Consider the following 24,683-nt stretch of genomic DNA (forward strand, 5'->3'; position numbering starts at 1 on the left):
CTAGCACACGTTACAGGCTGCTTTTTGCTCTTTGCTTAGAAGAGCACTCATCAGTGATTTCAGTTCCACCGTCAAGTCAGCCCTTCCAGAAAATTCTAGAAGTAGGGAGCTGAGGAAAAGTAAATCACAAAAAGCACTCAAAGCGGTAAACGTCACAACTGAAGTATAAAATGCAGAAGGGAGCCGAGGAAGGAGAGGTGGTCAGGGAAGGGGGAGATGGAATCAGAGCCCAGTATTGAAGGACCGGTGAGACCCCAAGGACCGAACCACCTTCGTGGAGGGAGGCACAGGGGAACAGCACACCTGATGGCCCAGCTGGGAGACTCAGGTGACGCCTGCAGAGCAGCAGGTGGCTGACAGCCATACAGGGCTTGCAGAAGAGGCAGGCTGGGGATGCCCACCCTCCCTTGCCTGCTGCCCTCGCCCCCATCGGCCAGTTCTGGACCATGTTCCTCATCCTCTGGGAGGCCTTCCTTATCCCCACTCCCCTCCACCTACCCTCTCTTTGTTCCACTCCTGTAATGTGATCACAGGCTTGTGCTGAATTATTGGGAGAACAGTCGCCTCATACTCTGGGTTATGAGCCCTGAAGGACAAGTTCCGAGATTTCTAACTGTTGTACCCCATGGAATCGTTCACAGTCCTGCATAGTACCTGCCCCATAAGTGTTGGATGAGTGAATAAACAGAGTTGGGAAAGAGAGTGGGAGACACACTGGGGTGACCCTAGAAAGCCAGGCTCAGCGAGGAGGCTGGTGTGGAGCCATGGAGCTGGGCAGGGGGTACATGCACACAGGAGGCCCAAAGGATGGATGCTGGAGGGAGTAAGTGGAGGAGAGCGAGCTCGGGGCACGGCTGGGAGAGCCGGGCAATGGTATGGGGAAGACGTGGTGGGCCTGAGTGCACAGAGAGTGCTAGAGGCAGCAAGGGGGGCCCCAGAGTTCAAGACATCCTGGTTCAGGGGCCCGATGTGGGGTGAGGGACGAAGGCCGATCCTTGAAACAAACGTGGATGACGTGAGCTCGCTGGCAGAGACCGAGGTTAAGGAAGGGTGCCCTGTGTGCCCACCACTCAAAGGGAAGGGATGATGGGGACACAGAGAACCCTAAACTCCTGTGCGTCATGGAGGCCTTCTACTTCACTCTCTTACAAAATCCTTACTGAACAAGTTCCCAGAACAAATACGTGAAACTCCATCGGGACAGGGGTTGGGGTGCCCATCCATCCCCGCCCCCAGGGCAGCTGATGGTCCCCGAGGTGGGAGAGGGTCAGCAACAGCCTGGGCCACCTTAGAAAACCCAGCCCAGACCCAGAGGCAGCATCGCTGGAGCCCTTGGAGGATTTACCTGATTTCCAGGTGATGCCCAGATGCCGGCCTCAGGAGACATCTGATCCTCTGTGACAGCTGGACTTGCAAAATGCCCTCAGCTGGTAGGTGATTTTCCCCATCCCAACTTTCACGGGCTCATGAAGGACTCACCTGTGGTCCTCCCCAACTGACCTTGTGACCCTGGACACCCTGCCAGCACCACTGGGTTGAAAGCCACATGGCAAGGGAGGGGCCACAGTGACAGGGTGTCCAGAAGCCATGACACGTTCCCTCTGCAGAGAGTGCAAGGCTGTGGCCCAAGTGGGAAGCCAAGGAGGAAGGCAGGGAAGGCAACAGCAGCCACATCTGACTCCACTACATCTTTTCAGTGGGAGCAGCTCTGATATTTTATTGAACAGAAAGAAGGTGCTTTGACAAAGGAGACACCACCCAGCCTCAGCACCACTCACATGCAGCCGCAGCTCTGCCCCGCTGTGAGCACTCTGACAGCACATGGTGTGCTCCAGGCCAGCGGAGGGTGACGATTAATACCCATCTGGGCAAGGGCAATAAAGTACCAGCAGGTCGCTAAGTGTTGGCTTCATGTTTTTATTTCAAAGGAAAAGTAGATTGTCAAGTGTTTCCCAAGTGATGAAGGTTTCCTTCCAAGTCTGGCCATCACAGGGTGGGTTCTTTAAACGTATGTCCATCACGGTATTGAGATGGCAACTAGCAGCGCTGGAATTCCATCCCAGCCTAGAAAGCCCAGAAGCAGGAACATTCAGAAACCTGAGTGGTCTGGACACTTTCTGGCAGGCTGTGGGTGAAAGTCATTCTGACTCACATGCTGTAAGTCAAAGAGAAGCTGCATCCGATGGTGGGTGGCCATGGAAGGGTAAGCTGAGGGTAAGAGGAGGGGACAGGCCTCCAGAAGACCTGGAGCTGAAACCTCACAGCTGAGCAGACACCAGCCAGTGAGAGCGAGGAAGGGCACTCGTGGGGAGGTCAGAAGCAGCTGAGTGCATTTCAGGGAAGAGGTGGTTCTGTTGGGCTGGGGGCAGGGTGACTGACTGCACAGGCGGAGCCCTGTGTGGGGTGGAGGGAGGGCAAGAGACGCTGGCTGCAGATCATGAAGGACTATGTGTCTTAGCTAAGGGTTTGGACTTGATGAGGGGGTGAGGGATGGGGTTGTGGCTAGTACTGAGAGCTTCGAACAGTGACATGATCGGAATCAGATCTGCAGTTTTGAATGATCTTTCTTGTACCCACATCGATGACTGACTGATGCAGACCAAGCTGGAGGCAGGAAGCTCATCAGAAGTGCCTCCCAGGCCTCCAGCTGCACTTCAAGAGCAAGAAGGCAGCTTTGTAAAAGGACATCCACTGACCCAGGCTGTCTGGCTGGGGTGGGCCAGGAAGTCTTGAGTTTTAGAAAGCTGTCCCAGTGATTGTGAGACAGCCAGCCCCACACCTGCCTGAGGACCAGCAACTAAGGACTGTTGGATCTCAGGGCTTGAGCTGCAACCGGGTGGGAAACCAGGAGTTGGAACCAAGGTGGAGGCAATGGAAGAACGAGGCCAATGGGCAACAATAAGGACAAAGACTCACAAAAGCTGTGACCCACTGGATGGAGGACGGGGTCAGGGGAACGAGGTAAAAGAGAGGCGTCTAGGAAAACTCCCAGGTTCTGATGCTGATGATGGAGTAGATGGTGGGGCCCTGCATGTGGACTAGGGAGGCAGGGAGTTTGAGCTCTTGCGGGGTAGTGGGGACACCCAGGCAGGCATGTCTGCCGAGTCTGAAGCTCCACGGTGCCCTGGGTTGGACATTCGGGCATGGGCAGGCACGCTGTTCTGGGAACAAATATAGTGTAAAAGGAGGTGCAGCCCAGGCACCCACAGAGGACCCTGGTAATCCAGGGCCATGGAGAAGGAAGACCTGACTGCATTATGCAAGCGAGGGAAGGGAAGGAAGGAATGGGCAGCAGCGTCAACCACCACCCAGAGACCTGCTTTCTGAGTCTGAGAAGCATCCACTGGCTGGAGACTGGGACACTGGGACCAGAGCCCAGGCGGCTTCAGGGACAGGGAGGAATTGTCCAGGGGGAGGGTGCCTGCCTGCTGATGTTTGAATGGGGTGGGGTGGGTGACAGTAAGCATGGGCTTCTCTTTCCAGATGCTTGGTGTGAACAAAAGAGCATAAGGTGGGAGTTATCCTGGGATCAGGGTCAAGGGAGGGGTTTTATTGTAATAAAATTTGAAGATGAAAGAGATTCCAGTATGTCTCTACATAGTAGGGAGAAAGAAAAAAGGCTGTGGGTTGGGGAGGGGAGTAAAGGGGAGGCAGGTGGGGTGAGTTCTCCCCACCTGAATGTGGGTGGGAAGGGAACCTGAATCACTGAGGCAGGAAGGAGAATTGTGCCAGAACCTCCAATGAGGGAGGCACATACCCCATAATGTGCTCATCCTCCAGGACTTAACAGCATCTCCCCCTGGGAGCCTTCCTTCTTCCTTCAGAGTCTGAATAGGAGGCCTCTGTTCCCATCTAGGCACCCAGGCTGTCCTCGCTTGGAGTGGCCCTTGCCTTGTTATCGCTGGTCTACTGAGCTGTCTCTCCCACTGGGCTGCGAACTCCTAGAAGGGGTAGATGGGATCTTAATCTTCACCTCCTCCTATAGTGAGTGTGGGCATTTCACAAGAGCTGCTAGTGAAAGATGGGTGGCTGGCTGGATGGATGGATGGACGAACAGATGGAGAGGATAGGTGGGTGGGTGGACAGAAGAGAGGTGGGTGGTGGGACCTCCCTGGCAGTCCAGGGGTTAGGACTCCATGCTTCCACTGCAGGGGGGATGGGCTTGACCCCTGGTTGAGGAATTAGCATGGCCAAAGAAAAAACATAGATGAGTAGACAGATAGAAGATAGGTGGGTGGGTGGATGGATAGATAGAAGATGAATGGATGGAGAATGAGTAGGTAGATGGATGGGTAGACGGATGGATACATGGACAGAAGATGAATGGATGGAAGGTGGGTGGGTAGGTGGGTGGAGGGAGTCACATGCTCTGCTGGACTCAGGCAAAGGTCCCTACCCCATCCCATCAGTCATACCAGTCGCTCTGATAGTCCCAGAGGTTTTTGTATTCAACAGACAGGCAGGTGTGAAAGTTGTCCCCCAGCACAGACACACTCCCAACACTCTCTCACCTTCCTTTCTCCTCCCAGCCTGAGAAGACTGCATCCCTTATATTTTCATAATCTTCTTCCAGTCCACATCCTCAAACACCTGAGCCCTCCTCCTCTGTCTCCACTGTAAAGTCTAAGGTAGGTTTACACTAAGGATTTGATGGAGACATCTGAGCCTCCCCTACCCAGCACACACACACTTCTTGGCCAATCACCCCTCGCTCATAAATAAGCCATGCCGCCTGCTGAGTCCTAGGCACAGATGCCTCAGCTTCTCACACCGCCCTGCCCTGGGCCACAAAGCTATTCTCTCTCAGAGAAGGGCAGATCATTCAAGCGAGAGCTGAAGATGCAGTCCTGACCCACTGGGAAAATGACCCCTGCTCTCATAAGAAAGTGATGAGGGTGTCATGGAAATGACAATGGAGAACGGCAGAATTTCCCAATGACTCCTACTTTGTGCTCTCTCTATACTTGTTCTTTCCTTTCAAAAAGGACATTCCCACCCCCTTTCTCTGCTTTCACATCACCACAGTTAGCCTCGGGCTGTGCTCTGTGCCTGGGACAGCGCTAATGACCAGGAGGCTGTTGGCCCTGGGATCCAGCCCTTGGCACAGAAGAGGGAAATCAGTACAACTGGTAAAAAGAGAGGGATCAGAAAATGAGATGGTATAAGAAGAAAATATTCTTCATTTTGGACAACTAATCCCATTGAGCAAGATAGCAATTTTCTACGGCTTGCCACAGCTTCAGATTTCACTTTTCAAATTACCCCCTAGCGGATTGGTTCTCAGCCCGGGTCATTTTTCTGTGGCGCTGTTCTCTTAATGTCTTTCTGCAATGTTGATGATCAGCCCCATCAGCTAACACATCCATTAAGGGGGGTGGGCTGCTTTAGGTATTAGGGAAGATGAGTGGAAAATAACTTTAGTGTGAGCCTGCTCAAATAATCTTATCCTAGGAACCATACTCCTAAGGTCCCAATTGCTTTGTCTCCTATTCTTCAAATTCTATGTATGCTTTGGCGCTAAGTAGCCAAAATGTGGAGAAAAGAGTTCACAGAATAATTTCCAATATGTTTCTTTGTGGGGGAAGTGGGAGGAAAAGGGAATGTTCAATTTTAATAAATCCCCAGAAGCTGCATTTCCCTAGCAGTCCCTTCTAAATTCTACTCAGAGTGCAACACCTATCTATAAGAGACAGTCTTTGTGATGGTTAGTTTTATGTGTCCACTAGACTAAGTCATGGGATGCCCAGACAGTTGGTCAAACACTTATTCTAGTCATTTCTGTGAGGGTGTTTCTGGAATGAGATTAACTTTGGCTGGGTAGCCTGAGTAAAGCAGATTGCCCTCCCTAATGTGGGTGGGCCTCACCCAATCAGTTGACAGCTTAGCTATAAAAGGGAGAGGAGACAGAATCCTTGCTCTCTCTCCTGACTGCTCCAGCTGGCACACCCATCTTCTCCAGCCTTCAGACTCAGACTAAGACTGGAGCTTACACCATGGGCCCTCCTGGTTCTCGAGCTTTCAGACTCAGACTGGAACTGAACACCCTCAGCTCTCCTGCGTCTCCAGGCAGCCAACTGCAGATCTTGGACTTCCCAGACTCCATACTTATGTGAGCCAATTCCTTAAAGTGCATGCATGTCGTCTCTCTCCTGTGCGTTCTGTTTTCTCTGGAGAACCCAGAGTAATGAGTCTTCCTAAAGGTACTCATGCACTTCACAAATGTGAGTGACATGAATGCTGACTGTCCCCACACTTCAGAGGGAGCTATTTCTCTCAGAACCCCTGAGTTCAGGGTACAGTGGCCCATCGAGGTGGTGGGGGTATAGTGAGGGGAGGCAACACCTGGGGCCTGGCCTGGGGGTCCAAACAGCCTGGTGTAGCATCTGGGCCTGAGGTCCCGTCTGGTGCTTTCTCAGCCTGTGTCACACACTTCAGTCCTGGCTTCTCTATTACTGGCACTGACTTTCCTGCCCAGTGTTTGTGAGCCCAGTAACAAGTCAAGGGTAGGACTGTAATTTGGACTCATTCTCAGTGGCATTGAGAGAATCGCTGTCTTCATACACAAAGAAATGCATCCAGCCTCAGTCTCATTATGAGGTCTTGACACTTCTGGTTTGGTTACTTTTGAGTCTGTTGAAACCTACCATACAGTTTTCCTGTGAGCGACAGAAGAGTCTTTGAAAAGAATCATAAAAATGAAAGAGGTGTGAAAAGCAATCTTTTGGCTTATTATAACTGAAAAGTCATATCCTAGAAAGGAAGAGTGTATCAAATGTAGTCAAATCAATTTTGAACTGGGGCTGGGTTTCCATTTCTCTGTAAACTGCTCTATGAGTCTTTGTGGGGAAAGAAACAGGATATAGATGCAAAAATTGATTTTTTATGCATTTATTTAGTGAGAAGGTCCTGGGGCTAGGGAGAAATGGGCATCCCTGCTGAAGTTTAAACTGACACGTTTGCAAATTTTAATTAGAACAGAGAGCAACTCCCAGGCCTCTCCCCCTTGCCACCACCACCACTCCTTAAAGCACCTGCTATCAGTCTCACACAGTGGGCATTAAAATCACCCTGCTGCTGCTGCTGCTAAGTCACTTCAGTCGTGTCCGACTCTGTGTGACCCCATAGACAGCAGCCCACCAGGCTCCCCCGTCCCTGGGATTCTCCAGGCAAGAACACTGGAGTGGGTTGCCATCTCCTTCTCCAATGCATGAAAGTGAAAAGTGAAAGTGAAGTCGTTCAGTCGTGTCCGAATCTTCGTGACCCCATGGACTGCAGCCCACCAGGCTCCTCCGCCCATGGGATTTCTCTTTGATCTGACCCCTTTGTCTCCCAGGGGAGGACACCAAGGCCTCAAGTGTGAGTCCGGTCACTCTGATGGCTAATCGCAGAGCTGGAACTAAAACCTGGGTCTCTGACTCACAATCCAGGGCTTCTGCCACTGATGATGCCTTTTCCTGTCATATTTCATATTTGTGAATAATTCAAGCCTTCATGACATTATGAACTCTTTGACGGAAAGAATATGCATAAGTGTTTCCAAGTCCCCCACATCTATTACAATGGGACTAAGCCAATAGCAAGGTGAAATGTTTAAGGATTCGGTAAGACACTCTCCTCATGGTTCCCCCAAAGCTGACACCTCCCAGTGAGCAGTCTTAGCATCGACGGGCTGGGAAGCCATTCTTGTTGCCCCCAAACATTCACAAATCCAGACAGTCAGCCACCAGACATCCACTGACCATGACAGGGATCTGTGAATGTTTCTGGTGATGAAAGATGCCCTTGAGGAGATCATAGCCTAACTCCAGATAGCAGTTTCATAAAATAGAATTGGTCCTGGAGAGTGGAGTGTGTATTGCCCTCAACAGTAAAAGAATAAAAGGAGAAGGATGTGGGTAAGCTTGAGGAAGTCCCTCTTGACCACGTAAGGGCTTTTTCCCCATTAGATGTGAACATTCCAATTCCAGTTGCCTTGGGCTGAAATCTGTCTTTTTCTCATCATCAACAATGTGGACAAAGTTTCTTTTAAGCCACCTAACTAGTAAAATATCACTGTGCTTCAAAATGCATATTTATACCAAGAAGGAAATCTTTCTGCCCTTTAGAGAAAAATCTTCAAAAAATACCTTTCTTATTTTTAAAGATTCTGAAAGTTTTATTACCTGGGCTTGTTAAATTGTAAGCACAAGCTAAAAGGCGAAGGGAAGGTCTTGAGGCTATGCTGATGAGGGGCCCCTTTGACTATCTCCTTACTGCCAACACACCCCTCACCTTGACCTTCCTCACCGTCTCAAAAATTCCTTGCTCTTAGAACTATCTTGGGCTTCCCAGGTGGCGCTAGTGGTAAAGAACCTGCCTGCCAATGGAGACATAAGAGACATGGGTTCCATCTCTGGGTTGGGAAGATCCCCTGGAGGAGGGCATTGCAATCCACTCCAGGACTCTTGCCTGGAGAACCCCATGGATAGAGGAGTCTGGTGGGCTACAGTCCATAGGGTCTCAAAGAGTTGGACACGACTGAAGCGACTCAGCACTTAGAACGATCTTATTTTAAAAAAAGGGAATCCTCTTACACTGTTGGTAGGAATGCAAACTAGTACAGCCACTATGGAGAACAGTGTGGAGATTCATTAAAAAACTGGAAATAGAACTGCCTTATGACCCAGCAATCCCACTGCTGGGCATACACACCGAGGAAACCAGAATTGAAAAAGACACGTGTACCCCAATGTTCATCACAGCACTGTTTACAATAGTCAGGACATGGAAGCAACCTAGATGTCCATCAGCAGATGAATGGATAAGAAAGCTGTGGTACATATACACAATGGAGTATTACTCAGCCATTAAAAAGAATACATTTGAATCAGTTCTAATGAGGTGAATGAAACTGGAGCCTATTATACAGAGTGAAGTAAGTCAGAAAGAAAAACACCAATACAGTATACTAATGCATATATATGGAATTTAGAAAGATGGTAATGATAACCTTGTAAGCGAGACAGCAAAAGAGACACAGATGTATAGAAGAGTCTTATGGACTCTGTGGGAGAGGGAGAGGGTGGGATGATTTGGGAGAATAGCATTGAAACATGTATAATATCATATATGAAATGAATCGCCAGTCCAGGTTCAATGCAGGATACAGGACGCTTGGGGCTGGTGCACTGGGATGACCCAGAGGGATGGTACAGGGAGGGAGGTGGGAGGGGGGTTCAGGATGTGGAACACGTGTTTACCCTTGGCGGATTCATGTTGATGTATGGCAAAACCAATACAATATTGTAAAGTAATTAACCTCCAATTAAAATAAATAAATTTATATTAAAAAAAAATCCATAAAATGAACACATGTATTAATAGCCAGTCTTATTCCAGAAACTGTGTGAGCTGGTGTTGTATTTGTAACAAGTTATCAGCAATGAAAAGAAGAGGAAGAGAGAAGCAGTACTAAAGAAATCATATTAAGCAAAACCTAAGGGCCTGGTGGGCTGCAGTCCATGGGGTCGTGAAGAGTCGGACACGACTGAGCAACTTCACTTTCACTTTTCACTTTCCTGCATTGGAGAAGGAAATGGCAACCCACTCCAGTGTTCTTGCCTGGAGAATCCCAGGGACGGGGGAGCCTGGTGGGCTGCCGTCTATGGGGTCGCACAGAGTCGGACACGACTGAAGCAACTTAGCAGCAGCAGCAGCAACTAGCAAATAAATCAATTCTCTAACATCAATATTTTAAAACACAATGCTTCTGCCTATAGGTGACCTGATAACATAAAACTACCTGATGTACCAGAAGTTTCTAGGCACTGGCAGCCAACTGCACATTTGGACTGGTCCATTCTCTGCCCATCAGCCCATCAGAGGCTCCTGACATCCCTTCAAGGTGTAGCTGCCCTGCAGATGAACATCAATGGATGTTCCTTCTGACCTGAAACTCTAGAGAGTTTCTATGTATTCTAGAGGTCTGTCCTGTGCCAAGGTCCGGCTCAAATATTCATAGGATCCTCCCCGGTGACAAACAGTTTAGGGATTGCCAAACATGCTCCGGGAAATGCTAGGGGGACTGAGTAACCCAGCCCCCAAGGCTGCCAGAATGCCTCAACTCTCATGGAGCTGGAGGAAAAGGTAAGCTTATCTCAAATGAACCCACCTTGAGAAGAGAAATTAGTGTGAGTCACAGAAAAACAAGAAGAACTCCCAGAGTCAGAAAGTAGTAGAAACAGCAATTTAACAATTTCACATTGTTAGAATTATAATTAAAATCAATGGGAAAATGTAATTTGCTTTATAAAGATTCATTTATAACCCGTATCTCCATAATAAGATCACTAGTGTTTCTTTACCTTCTCTGTTCCAGTCTAAATAATCTCCATGTTTAGCAAATTTTCAGCTTTTTGTTTTTAAAAAAGAAGAAGGGAGAGGGTACTTAAAAAAGGGAAGAGCAAACTATAATCTGTGTTTACATTCATTTAGTCAACAAATTGTGCTGGGTGCCGAGAGAAAAGAGCAGACGGCGCTCACTCAGCAGATGACGTGAACTGGGACTTCCTGCAGAGCCAGCTGACATCGAGGACCTTGAGTTTTTGATCTACAAGCCATGGCCTTATATTAGGTCAGGAAATCAATTTTAAGGGTCATAACCAACACTTTTTAGAAATGAAAGCGAGAGGAAAGGTCAGAGTACATCCTTCATGGTAAGGGTGAGTACTGTTTTGTGTGGCTTTATTAGATCTGTTTGTGCACACATGCTGGTCTGCAATGTAAAATATATTTCTTTCAGTGGTTCACAGTCAAAAAGATTTGAAAAACACTGCTTGAAATATACTCCACCTTACTATTCTATCTGAAAACAGAAATTTACTGCAAATATTGTAGTAGATGCTTAAGGGCTCAGGTTCTGCAGTGAGCTTGGGTGCTTTGAATCCTAACTCTAACATTTTCCAGGTGTGTAACCTCTGTGTCTTAGGCTGCATGCATGTTCAGTTGCTTAGCCGTATCTGACTCTTTGCAACCCTGTGAATTGGAGCCCACCAATCCTCTGTTCGTGGGATTTTCCAGGCAAGAATACTGGAGTGGATTGCCATTTCCTCCTCCAGGGGATCTTCCCAACCCAGGGATCCAACCCGAGTCTCCTGAGTCTCCTGCGTTGGCAGGCAGATTCTTTACCACTGAGCCACCTGGGCTTCCTGCCTTAGGTTGTGTTACATATAAAATGGGTATTATAACAATACTGCCTACTTCTAGGGCTGTTGTGAAATTCAAATGAGATGTAAGTACATGTAAAGCAATGGTTAGCACATGGTAAATACACAATAAATACAGGTAAACTGTTAAGTCATTACATTCAACCAGCTCCTTAAAGAACAAAACCCTATAGCTTCATAAGGAGCAATCTTCTAATTTCTTAGAACTGAGAAGTGAAGTTGCTCAGTTGTGTGTGACTCCTTGGGATCCCCTGGACTGCAGCCTATCAGGCTCCTCCATCCATGGAATTTTCCAGGCAAGAGTACTGGAGTGGGTTGCCATTTCCTTCTCCAGGGGATCTTCCCAACCCGGGGATCAAACCCAGGTCTCCTGCATTGCAGGCAGACACTTTACCCTCTGAGCCATGGAAGCCCCCTAATTTCTTAGAGCAACCTTCATTTCCAAGCTTACCTTTTTTTTTTAATTTTATTTTATTTTTAAACTTTACAATATTGTATTAGTTTTGCCAAATATCGAAATGAATCCACCACAAGCTTACCTTTTTTCCTAACTTGCTGTAGAATTAAGTGTCTTTGAAAATCACTGCAAGACATAGGAGCAGGAACAAATATATCTAGAGTCCTTCTCTTTGCCAACTGGATAAGTCATAAAACTGTCAATGGTAACACACAAACCTCCAGAGAATTGAACTCTGGTTTCTTTAAATTAAGAGCCAAGCTTGGAGGTGAAATCTAAGGGCCAGCAGCCTTTCACACACTGACAGCTCTGGCTTTCGTTCTAAAGACAGCAGTCCAGCCCATCCCTAATGGAAACCTCCCCCAGGCCCTCTTTGGGTAAGCAATCAAGCTCCAAATCACCCCCTGATTCGGGCACAATGATATGAACATTCCCTGGTACCAATGAGTCAAACCAAAACCCAACAGAAAATACCAAGGATTCTAAGATTTATGGAGAAAGAGCTCAGGGCCAAAGAACAGGTTTAAGAGACGTTTTTCAATAAGAAACAATACAAAGAATTCAACAAAGGAACTCAAAGGTTTCTAAATTAATTTGGTTTGTGAATTTAGTGTTATGTCATTTCATAATTCAGTGCATTATAACTTCGCATGTTTAAGAGGTATCTGGGGGGGAAAAAAGGGAAGCTGATTACTGTTACCATTTATTAGGCTAAACAGATTTCTTATTACAAAAATAGTATCCCCTGGGAAATACAGCAAAGAAACACCAGACAGCAAGACCAGGCTAGTTACTATAGTAATATTTCTGCCATACCAATAGCAAGACACAGTATTTATTATAGCAAATTTATACTAACAAGAAACCACTTAAACCTAGTTTTCTGAAGACCCAACAATGAGTTGGGAGATACAAGACTTAGCTAGGTGGATTGAAAACTCAGTATTTTGCATTGCATTACTCAGAAGCTATACTGAATACTGCATACACAGTTATAAACATAATAGCAACTTGGATATTTGGATGGTAATCAAGTTAGGTAACATTTCCCAAGAAATGGTGAGAATGTTTTAATGTTTCAAGAAATATCCAGAATGAATATAAGTCGGCTATGTCTGAGCAAGTAAATGTAGCAAAAATAAGTCTTAATAGCATAATTTCGACTTGATTAAAATGGATAAAGACTACAGATGTGGCAGTCACACTGCTCCCCATTTGATGCCAGAACTGATATTTTCCCTCTCTTGATTTAATTCGCTTTGATTACCCAATTATTCCTAAATCCTTTCACTCAGTTTCAGCTCCAATAAAACTGATAACAATGCTAACTCATAATGTGATTTCATTCTCATCTCATGATACTGCTCCATAAAAGCATGCCCAGCAATGTAATAAAATTATTCCAGATTGTGATATTATAACAGGAAAAAACAGAGTAAACCTTTACCTATTTGAAAATAAAGCAGGCACAGAAAACCATTCATCAGAAAAATCTGAGGATTTCTTCCATCAGTTGGGAAGAAGAATGCAACACCGTAGTATGGAAATGTCACAGTGGATACAAACTTAAACTTTAGGATGATCCGTTGACTAAACATTTGAATAAGGTATAGATACATGTGAAAACTAATAAGTTAAAAATGTGGCTCTTTTGGAAAGCAAATCCTTATTATTGAGTATAATGAGCTGACTTTTCTAGCCAGCTCTGTGATTCCGGATAGGTAATGCAATCTTCCTGAGTTTTAACATTTTATCATAAATGAGGCAATTGAATGATTTACCTCTTCCACTCCCAAATTCCATTTCTAGTGACTTTTTGATAAAAATTTTGATAAAAATTGGTGCAGTCTCCCAAAGCACAAGCACTCAGACTGAAGAGGTCCATAAGACGATTCATTGTTGTATTGGAAAAAAAAAAAATCCTAGAACACACTTTCAAAACGCCTGTGGTTATTTGTTAATTTTTAAAAACCAAATTTCCTTCACATTAAAAGATGCTCAACATCACTAATTACCAGAGAAATGCAAATCAGAACTGTACTGAGGTATCATCTCACATAAGTCAGAAGGACCATCATTAACAAGTCTACAAATAAATGTTAGACAGAGTACAGAAAAAACAAAATCTTCCTACACTGTTGGTGGGAATATAAATTGGTACAGCTACGGTGAAAAATAGCATGGAGCTTCCTTTAAAAAAAAAATCTAAAAATAGAGCTACCGTATGATCTAGCAATCCCATTCCTGGGTACATATCCTGAGAAAACTGTAATTCAAAAAGATACATGCACCCCAATCTTCACAGCAGCACTATTTACAACAGCCAACACACGGAAGTAACCTAAATGTCCACTGACAGATGAATAGATAAAGATGTGGTTTGTATACACACACACACACACACACACACACGAACACACTCGAATACTAGTCAGTCATAAAAAAAGAATGAAACAATGCCATTTGCAGCAACATGAATGGTTCTAGACATTATCACAGTAAGTGAAGGAAATCAAAGACAAATATCATATGATATCACTTATATGTGGAATCTAAAATATGATACAAAGGGACTTATTTACAAACAGAAACAAACTCACAGATTTAGAAAACAGACTAAAGATTACCAAAGGAGAAAGGGAAGGGGAGGGATGAATCGGGAGTTTGAGATTAGCAGATACAAACTACTATATAAAACAGATAAACAACAAGGTCATACTGTAAGTACAGGGAACTATGTTCAGTATCTTGTCATAACCTACAATGGAAAAGAATCGGAAAAAAATATATATATATGTATGACTGAATCACTTTACTGTAGACCAGAAACGAACACAGCATTGTAAATCAACTATACTGCAATTTAAAAACTTTGTTGAAATAAAGAGGTAATTAAAAATCAAATTATCTTTCTTTTCTGTAATCAACAGCTTTAGAGCAATACGAAAACTGTTTTCCACATGGAGAGAACTTTACAATTTACACAGTGTTTTACATACACAAATCTCATTTCACCCACACACCAACCCCCTGAGATCAAGATAACAGTTTGATTGCATTTGCTTTCACAGCCACCATATAAAAATCCAACTGTTGGTACTAACTTTTTTGAGTACTAACCATCTTTTTCACTGACAATGAGTGAGGGAGGGAGTGAAAGTTACTCAGTTGTGTCCAACTCTTTGAGACCCCATGGACTACACAACCCATGGAATTCTCCAACCCAGGGGATCTTCCCAACCCAGGGATCAAACCCAGGTCTCCCGAGTTGCAGGAGGACTCCTTACCAGCAGAGCCACAAGGGAAGCCCTGATAACTCAGCTGGTAAAGAATCCGCCTGCAATGCAGGAGACCAGGGTTCAACTCTTTGGTCTGAAAGATCCCCTGGAGAAGGGAATGGCAACCCACTCCAGTATTCTTGCCTGGAGCATCCCATGGACAGAGGAGCCTGGTGGGCTATAGTCCATGGGATCGCAAAGAGTCGGACACGACTGAACGACTAACACCAAACCGTCTTTCCGAAAACACTGCATATTCCCTCCCCTCAGTGGTTCAATCACCAACTAGAATCCAGATCATCTTCGAGGTTTCTAATCTTCATTTATATTCTCAAATGCCACTGGGGCTTTTTCAGCATGTGGGGATAGGGAGGGAGAGCAAGATACAAAGTGAAATAGAAGATGGAAAAGAAGCTGCTGGCTGAGTGAGGACAGGATCGTGCAAGAACACTGTCTTCATTTACCACCAAGATGATCTTCAGTCCTATTAACAGGTAAACTTCAGGACAAGCAAGTAACAAAGAGCTCTGTTTGTGGGTTTTTATTTCTTTCTTCATTTTAAAGATGATTGTGTGCCTGCTAAGTCCTTCAGTTGTGTCTGACTCATTGTGACCCTATGGACTGTAGCCCTCCAGGCTCCTCTGTCGATTGGGTTCTTTAGACAAGAATACTGAAGTGGGGTGCCATACCCTCATCCAGGGGATCTTCCCAATCCAGGGATCGAATCCATGTCTCTTATGTCTCCTGCACTGGCAGCTGGATTCTTTACCACTAGCACCACCTGAGAAATGATTAGTTCAAGGACAATCTTGCTTCCATCGCCCATATAAAATTACCATAGAAACGTGCCCAGATGTTCCAGGAACCACCATTTCTGTTCTGTCCCCCTTGGATTCAGCTATCTTTGGTCAAAGCCACACTCCTCCTTGCTGGAATTTGTGCCTGCAAATTTTAAATCTGAATGTGTTGGGATCATGTATCTAAATAGCAATGGGTTTGGGGGGGCATTTTAATTTTTTATTGGAGTATAATTTCTTTACAATGTTGTGTTAATTTCTGCTGTACAATGAAGTAAATCAGCTTTATGTACACATCCCCTTCCTCTTAGACCTTCTACCCACCCCCATCCCACCCCCTAGGTCATCACAGAGCACCAAGCTGAGCTCCTTGTGCTATACAGTAGCTTCTCGCTAGCTATCTGTCTTATACATGGTAGTGTATATATGTCAATCCCAGTCTCCCAATTTGTCCCACCCTCCCCTTCCCCTGTGTCCATGGGTCCATTCTTTATGTCTGCGTCTCTGTTTCTGCCCTAGAAATACGTTCATCTGCAATAGCAAGGTATTTAAAATTAAAAGTTTTATCACTGATCTCCCTTATAAGGTTATTTAAGTCAATGGGATCTTTATAAGACTATCTTGAAGACGAACGAAACATTGAAAGAAAGAGTTGCTCAGCCGTGTCCAAGTCTTTTTGATTCTATGAACTGGAATAGAATGGGACGTTCCAGGCAAGAATACTGGAGCGGGTTGCCATTTCCTTCTCCAGGGGATCTCCCCCACCCCCGGATCAAACCCCAGTCTTCTGCATGGCTGCTGCTGCTGCTAAGTCACTTCAGTCGTGTCCGACTCTGTGCGACCCCATAGACTGGATTCTTTACCAGCTGAGCTACCAGGGAAGCCTCATCTTTATGCAGGCATATATAAGCTGGAGCTTGTCAGCAATACAGAAATTAGAGAATGTTATTGCTGGGAGGAATCTTTGGAGTCACCTACATAGTTTCCCCCCTCATTTTCTAGCTGAGAAACGTGTGACCAAAAAGTTTAAATGACTGTTCAGACATACACGGTGAATCTCTTAAGCACGGGATTAGAAGACAGAGGCCAGATTCCTGATCCAGGCTTCTTCCTATTTGGAGGGCAGAAAGCTAACCTCCGAGAGGAGTTACACTAGTCTGCCCCCTGCTGGAAAGGGAATCTAAACGTGCTGGCACCTTTACCTCAGACCACCACCAAAATTTACCTCCAGGAAAACGTGTAAGAATCAGACTGTGAAATCTAAAGGATTTCCTCTTATCTAGGATAACTGTGCAAATTCATTTGACTAGACTTGTAGAGTATGTGGTTCTTCTCTGACTATAAAAATTGGGGGAACATTGCTCTTTTGATGCATAAAGAGAGCTTTTTTTTCTCTCCCTCTTTTAGAACCACCTCAGAGCACAGCAGGCTGAGACATTACCAAAACCTCCCTGCAACAGGCCAAAAGGGCTTCGAAGGTGAAACTAGAAAGAAAGAGGTAACCCAGTACACATGTATCCCCAAGTATCTCATGAGTAGATCAGCCTCCTTCGTCCGAAGAGCAGCGAAGTATCCCATTTATACCTTGTACTGTGATGTCTACCTACTCATGATTTTTTTTTGTGGCAGAAGCAAACTTAGGCCGGGTAAAGCAGGACGGGGCCACGGTCAGAGAGACAGAGGTTCTGAAGGGCTTCTCTGGGGATAGGAAGGGATGCCAGCTGCACAGGTGGGACTCCAGGGCCAACAGCATGGGCACTTGGGGTCTTGCTCAGCTTTGAGGGGTGCTGTGGGGGCAGCCTGAGCCCTCCTGGAGAAGCAGAACTGGAAACCTGAGCTGGAGGTACCCAGGCAGCTGAAGAAGGGGTGGTAACACAGCAGCACCTACGTGTTTTCCCGGCCTAGCACCGCAGAAGCCCAGGATTCTTGTGGGATCCAATGAATGTGGTCATGGAGGAGACTCCCACACCCACCACAAGATACACACACACACACACACACACACACACACATAAGACTGAATTTCTCATCAGCCGGGAAATTAGGAGCTCAAAGCAAATGACATTTGCTTTAGACAAACAGGAATGTGCCACTTCTTCCCTCTTGTCTCCACACGAAGCCTTGCTCCTGGTACATGAGTTTGCTGAGAACACAGATGAGTCACCCTAGTGGCAGTTATCCTAGAATGCACAAAGCTTGGGAGAAGGTCATCCCCAGGGATAAGATGTATTCCGCCAAAGGACTGGTCTTTTGGGATAACCCCCTGACATGTCTTTGACTGGCAGAGTTTCCTGACCTTATTCTATCATTCACAAAGCACAGGTAATCTGGACTCCTCGCATGACCTATGTTTTATAAAGCATCACATCAGTGTCCCCAGCATCTCATGGCTGAGTTGTCACATCCGGTGTGCACACGAACTCCAGCACCAGGGCGTGCCTGGGATGACGAGGTGGCCTCCCCTGTGGCCCATTGATGGCAAGTTAGAGGTGGACCTTCAACTTGAACAGGCTGCACATTTTATCTTTTACTGTGGCCTGTGGTCCTGAAGGGTATCCCTCTCCTTAGGCTAAACAGGCACTGGCACAGTGCCTTTGACCAAGCAGAGAGGCAGTGAATCTGAATGGTGCCCTGGTGTCAGAGCCTACTTCTGCTGAGATGCTTAATGCACAATGTTTTTATGAGCACAGCTGTGGTGCTATGGCCTTGGGCTGCAGCAAGATCATATTCTCCTGGACCTCCCTGTTGGTCAGGTGGTTAAGACACTGCACTTCCAATGCAGGGGATGAGGGTTCAATCACTGATCAGGGAACTAAGATCCCACATGCTGTGTGGCATGGCCAAAAGATAAAAAATAAATACATAAATAAAATTAAAAACAAAAAGAATGTGCACTCCCTCTATTATTCTTCTACTGGGGTCCCTTGCATAAAATTTCATAGCACTCCAGTTTGCAAACACATTGGTCACACAGCATTTTCTCAGGATCACCTATATGTTTGGCACCTGGACCAAAATAATTGTTAGTATGTGTTCATATGATAAAACTCTCTGAATCATTAAAATTACATTCTGAAGACTTCCTGATCATTAAATGTTAGTGATTATGGGACAAGTCCCCACATGTATGTGTACATACATGCTCAGTCACTCAGTCATGTCTGACTCAGTGTGACTCTATGGACTGTAGCTCACCAGGCTCCTCTGTCCATGGAATTCTCCACACAAGAATACTGGAGTGGCTTGCCATGCCCTCCCCCAGGAGGTCGTCTCGAGTCAGGGATTGAACCTGCATCTCTTATCTCTCCTGCACTGGCAGGCAGGTTCTTTACCACTAGCAACAACTGGGAAGCCCTCTCCATATGTATGAGTGAGTGAGTGAAGTCACTCAGTAGTGTCCGACTCTTTGAGACCCCGTGGACTGTAGCCCCCCAGGCTCCTCCGTCCATGGGATTCTCCAGGCAAGAATACTGGAGTGGGTTGCCATTGTATAGCTACCTCAAAATACAAAACACACAAAAAAGTGTATACTGCATGAATAATTTTTGAATATACAAAACGGGTGTATATGCATAGAAAAAAAATGAAAAGAAATATTCCAAAATATTAACTGTGTTTACTTGGGACTGATGGGTGACTTTTCTATTCTTCTCTATACATTTCTGTATTTTCCAAAATCTCTGTATTGAATATTTGTAATCAAGAAACAGACATTAAAAAAAAAAAAAAAACTTTTTGAAAAAATGAACCCTAATGGCAAGGGTGTGTTAAATTCAAGGTGGATGAGAGCTGACCCATGTGGCTCTTGTCAGACACACACAGTCTCCAAGATTCAAAAGAGGACAAACAAGTGAGGTTCTTCTAGAGGAATGTGGTATCGAGGACAAGCTCTGCTTTGGTGGGTATTACATTTCAGAGGCGCCTGCAAATAATACAGCGTCCCTTTAGAGGTTTACCTAAATCATCTCCCTGCCCAAGCAGAGGCATTAGCTCTGATCACCCAAGACTCTGATGGTCTGTGGTGAACGTCTAAGGCCTGTTGACATCTAGAATGGTGCTGGCATGGTTTATAGCTCTGCTCCCTGAAAGGGGTGCCTGCATTCTGAAAATAAATGGTGCTCACCCTGGGCCAGCACCAAGAGACTAGGAGAGAAGTGAAACAGACGGATGCCTCAGATAAAACAACCGACTGGTTGGGATTGATAATGAACTGCTACATTCTATCTGAAAGTACTTAATTTCCAAAACACTATATTATAAATATGTTGTCAATGGAGTTCGTGGGGGTTGTGAAGAAAGGAGGTGAATCAGAAACAGTTTGATGAAATACCACTGGTTTCCCAAACAAATATCCTTCCCTCTGATCTTAGCCTATACACTTGTGCATGCTCAGTCGCTAAGCTGTGTCTGACTCTTTGCGACCCTATGGACTATAGCCCACCAGGCTCCTCTGTCCGTGGGATTTCTCAGGCAAGAATACTGGAGTGTGTTGCCATTTCCTTCTCCAGGGAATCTTCCTGAACCAGGGATGGAGCCCTCATCTCCTGCATTGGCAGGTGGATTCTATACCACTGAGCTGCAGGGGAAGCCCGTAGCCTATCTGGAGAATAAAGGAAAAAGCCACCAGTGATGTAAGACATTCTCCAGGCAGCCTTGGGCTACTGAACAGTAGCTTTGCCTCATTTAAGAAAAAAAAATTACTAAAAATATTACCAAAGGGCATTGAAAAATTGGCCCTTTTAATCTGCAGATTTCTACCCTAATTCATGGTTTAAAATGCATGTTACAGCCTTATAGTATGATGTAGGTAGAGGGTATTTGTGAGCAGTCAAATAGAGGCATGAAAGTATTAGTTGTGTCCGACTCTTTTCGACCCCATGGACTGTAGCCTGCCAGGCTCCTCTTGTCCATGGGATTTTCCAGGCAAGAATACTAGACTGGGTTGCCATTTTCTTCTCCAGGGGATCTTCCCAACGCAGGGATAGAACCTGCATCACCAGCATTGCAGGCGGTCTCTTTACCGTCTGAGCTACCTGGAACTTTCTGAATAGAAGGATAAATTCATTTAACATGAATGTAAAGAAGAAATGCAGATAGATACTTGTTTATGTAGCAAAAGATTTGGGGTTTTGTTATTATTTATTTTTCTTGCAAAGTTTATAAAATCCCAGTCTTCTATAACATACAGGCAAATAAGTCTTCCTTTCTCAAGTATCAACATGCAGCCTATATTATCATTATATGCCCCCAAAACCCAACAAATTAGAATCTGCACTTAAGTAAAGCTGAAGCTTGTTCAGTATCTCTGATGCTTCTTATGGCTGGAAGAACTGAAGAGAACTCTGTGTTCCAGGATTCAGCTGTTCACTAATTTTCTCTAAGTGCAATTGAGTTTTTAATTTCATCTCTTTGCTATGATTTCAGCAAGCAGCCGCAGGTAGTGCCTCTACCTATAACGTATTATTAACTAGCAGCTAACAGGGGTGACCAGGAATCATGCGTTTCAAATGGTTCATGAGATGTGGTGCTCAAAATCTTTGACACTAGCCGATCTGGAGAAAAAAAAAAATCTGACTCTGGTTGCATTTAAGGATTCTTGGATTCCTGCAGGCCCAGACACTCCTACCTTGAGCAGCCATGCAGAGGAGATTGTCATAATTTCAAAGTTGGATAGGAAGAAAATGAACCAGCTGCTATGTAATTTTTTATGGTGCCTACGATTTGTCTCATTAGCTGGCAAATAGGATAGGCTGGGAACTAAAGCAGCTCCACCATCAACTCTGCACCAGAGGAAAAAGTGATCCACAGTCACTCGCTCCCTCTGGTGGGAGGGAGGGGCGGAAAATCACAGCGGCTAGGCTGGCTCCATCACCACAGTAACCCATGACCTTTAGCAAATTACATTAGATTCCACAGCTTTGTTCCCTTATCTAAAAAAGAGGGTTTTGGAATGACCCTTCCCTAGTGGCTCAGATGGTAAAGAATCTGCCTGCAGTGCAGGAGACTCAAGTCTAAACCCTGGGTCAGGAAGATCCCCTGGAGTAGGAAATGGCAACCCACTCCAGTATTTTTGCCTGGAAAATTCCATGGACAGAGGAGCCTGTGGATTACAGTCCATGGGGTCCCAAAGAGGTGGACACAACTAAACGACTAACACTTTCTTTTTTGTCCATCTCTCAGAGCTGTGGGGCACCTGGAGACATAAGGTGTTTTTAGTGCTTTGCAAATTCTGGAAGGCTATTCAAATACAGATGGGAAATGACCTGACTGGTAAACAGAGGGCCAAGGATGGCAGATTTGACTGGAATCAGAGGTGCAGCACAGAGGCTGGGTTCCCTTCTTCAAGAGGCTCAAGGAAAGTACCTATATGCTTCCCTGTCTCTACTCATGGTTATTACCCCTTGGCCAGCGAGCCAGCTGGAGGAAGGGGGGATGAAATTCAGTAGGATTCCTAGGTCACTTCCACCTTAGAAACAGAGTCATGCTACCTGGGTACAAGTCGTGGTAGCCCGGTATAGGAGTCTGCAGACCATGCAGACCAAGTGGCGTTGTGGAGCTGGGCAGGAAGCCAAGAGTAAACAGAGGCCTGCTGTATAATAAAGAGTCTGGCAGGCCTTTGTCCCTGTTCCTAGGAGGTACCCTCTAAAGCCTTGGAATTTCCCGAGTGATAAGTTTTTTTACTATTCATAGTGAGCCTCGGATAAATTATGCTAATGAGATGACTCAGAATGGAGGCAGACCATGCCAGGAAGACCAACTATATGATTGGAGGGTTGGAGCTTTGGGTCAGGTGATATCAGCTCAACCTCTGACCTCTGGGGAGGAGTAGAGTGTTGAAGATGGGAGCTCAGCCATGTGGCCAATGATTCAATCACTCATGCCTACGGTAATGAAAGCCCAGAACAGACACTGGACACCAGAGCTCAGGGGAGCATCCCTGGCTAGAGACCTACACTGACACAGCGGGAGAGTGATGTGTCCTGAGGGCAAGGGAGCTTTGTCACAGGGACCGTCTCAGACCTCACGTTATGTGTCCATTTTTTAACTGGTCTTCTTTGATTCCTTTATAATACAACTATGATTGTAAGTACAGCACTTTGTTGAGTTCTGTTGAGTCTAAAGAACTGCCAACCCTGATAGGGATACTGGAAACCCCCAAATTTTCAGCCAGTGGGTCAGAAGTGCGGGTGACCTGGAAACCCCAGAATTTGTGGCTCGTGTCTGACGTGGGGTCAGTCTTGTTGGGAACCACATCCTTAACTTACAGGGTCTATGCTTAGTCTGGTAGTTAGTGTTAGAACTGCACTACTGGTCCTCAGGGCCCAAGGGGGCAGGAAGGCAGTGGGAAATGGGATGAGTGATCTCGATCTGGATTTCTATCAGGAAATCTGGGACTGAATTCTCAATTTATCTTTACTTAGCTTTGTGACTTTATGCATATTACTGTTGTTGTTCAGTTGCTAAATCATGTCCAACTCTTTGTGACCCCATGGACTGTGCAGCATGTCAGGCTTCCCTGTCCATCGCCATCCCCCATAGTTTGCTCAAACTCATGTCTACTGAGTCAATGATGCCATCCAACCATCTCATCCTCTGTCGTCTTCTCCTCCTGCCCTCGATCTTTCCCAGCATCAGAGTCTTTTCCAATGAGTCAGTTCTTGGCACCAGGTGGTCAAAATATTGGCACGTCAGCCTCAGCATCAGTCCTTCCAATGAATATTCAGGGTTGATTTCCTTTAGGATTGACTGGTTTGATCTCCTTGGAGCCAAGGGACTCTTAAGAGTCTTCTCCAACACCACAATTTGAAAGCATCAATTCTTTGGCACTCAGCCTTCTTTACAGTCCACTCTCACTTCCATGGGCTTCCCTCTGAGCTCAGTTGGTAAAGACTCTGCCTGCAACACAGGAGACCTGGGTTCAATTCTTGGGTTGGGAAGATCGCCTGGAGAAGGAAACGGCAACCCACTCCAGAATTCTTGCCTGGAGAATCCCCATGGATAGAGGTGCCTGATGGGCTATAGTCCATGGGGTTGCAAAGATTTGGACACAACTGAGCGACTAAGCAAACAATGGACTTTTGTCAGCAAAGTGATGTCTCTGCTTTTTTAATAGGCTGTCTAGGTGTGCCACAGCTTTCCTTCCAAGGAGCAAGTGTCTTTTAATTTAATGGCTACAGTCATGGTCTTCAGTGATTTTGGAGCCCAAGAAAATAAAAATCTGTCACCGTTTCCACTTATGCATATCACTAAACCTATTAATTTCCTCCAAACGTAACCTCCTGACCGGTAAAATGAGGGAAATAATACCTGCCACATGGAGTTATGAGAACTGAATGAAATGTCACTCCAAGTTCTGAATATTTTGGGAGTGAAGGTCTAATCTGAGCAGAGTGGTGGGGGAGAGCCCAGAGTTTGGTAGAGTGACACCACTCAAGTCCTGAGCCTCGCGGTCGGGAGCTGGGGTCATGATGCTACCATGGCCTACAGGTGGGGTGAGGGGAGGGCGGAAATGAATGACACAAATGGGTTTCGAGAGTAGGAAGATGATCCAGAAATGATCTGAAAACCTCTTTCTCTGAGCAGAGGATCTAACACGTGATTCCCCACTGAGAATACTCTCCTCCTAGAACAGGGATTTTCCAGGTTCAGCCTAGAAGGAAAGAAAAGAGGCTGGGGGGCTGAGGGAGTGGGACTCTGGGGCCACCATTTATTTCATGTTTCCTATATGGGGGTTACAGGTAAAAAGTCATCTAAAACAAGTTTCTGCCATTATTTTAAGAAAGAGTTTGTTTCAGAGAATAGATCTGAGTCAGGATGGCTGCTCTCCTGCAACTTATCCTGAGTTTCAAAAATCAGACAACAAAATTAAACTGACCTACCCTTGCGAGGGAGGGACTGCTGATTAGAAGTTCAGATTGCAAGGAAGAAGATTCTAGATGTAACTGTC

General features: G+C 45.7%; 1 protein-coding gene across 6 annotated transcripts in view; it reads right to left on the reverse strand.

Moving 5' to 3' along the window:
• SUSD4 (sushi domain containing 4) overlaps window positions 1-24,683 on the reverse strand; it is a 133,748-nt gene that overhangs the window by 56,908 nt on the left and 52,157 nt on the right. The window lies entirely within an intron of this gene.

Source organism: Bos javanicus, chromosome 16, assembly GCF_032452875.1.
Source record: "Bos javanicus breed banteng chromosome 16, ARS-OSU_banteng_1.0, whole genome shotgun sequence".
NCBI lineage: Eukaryota > Metazoa > Chordata > Mammalia > Artiodactyla > Bovidae > Bos > Bos javanicus.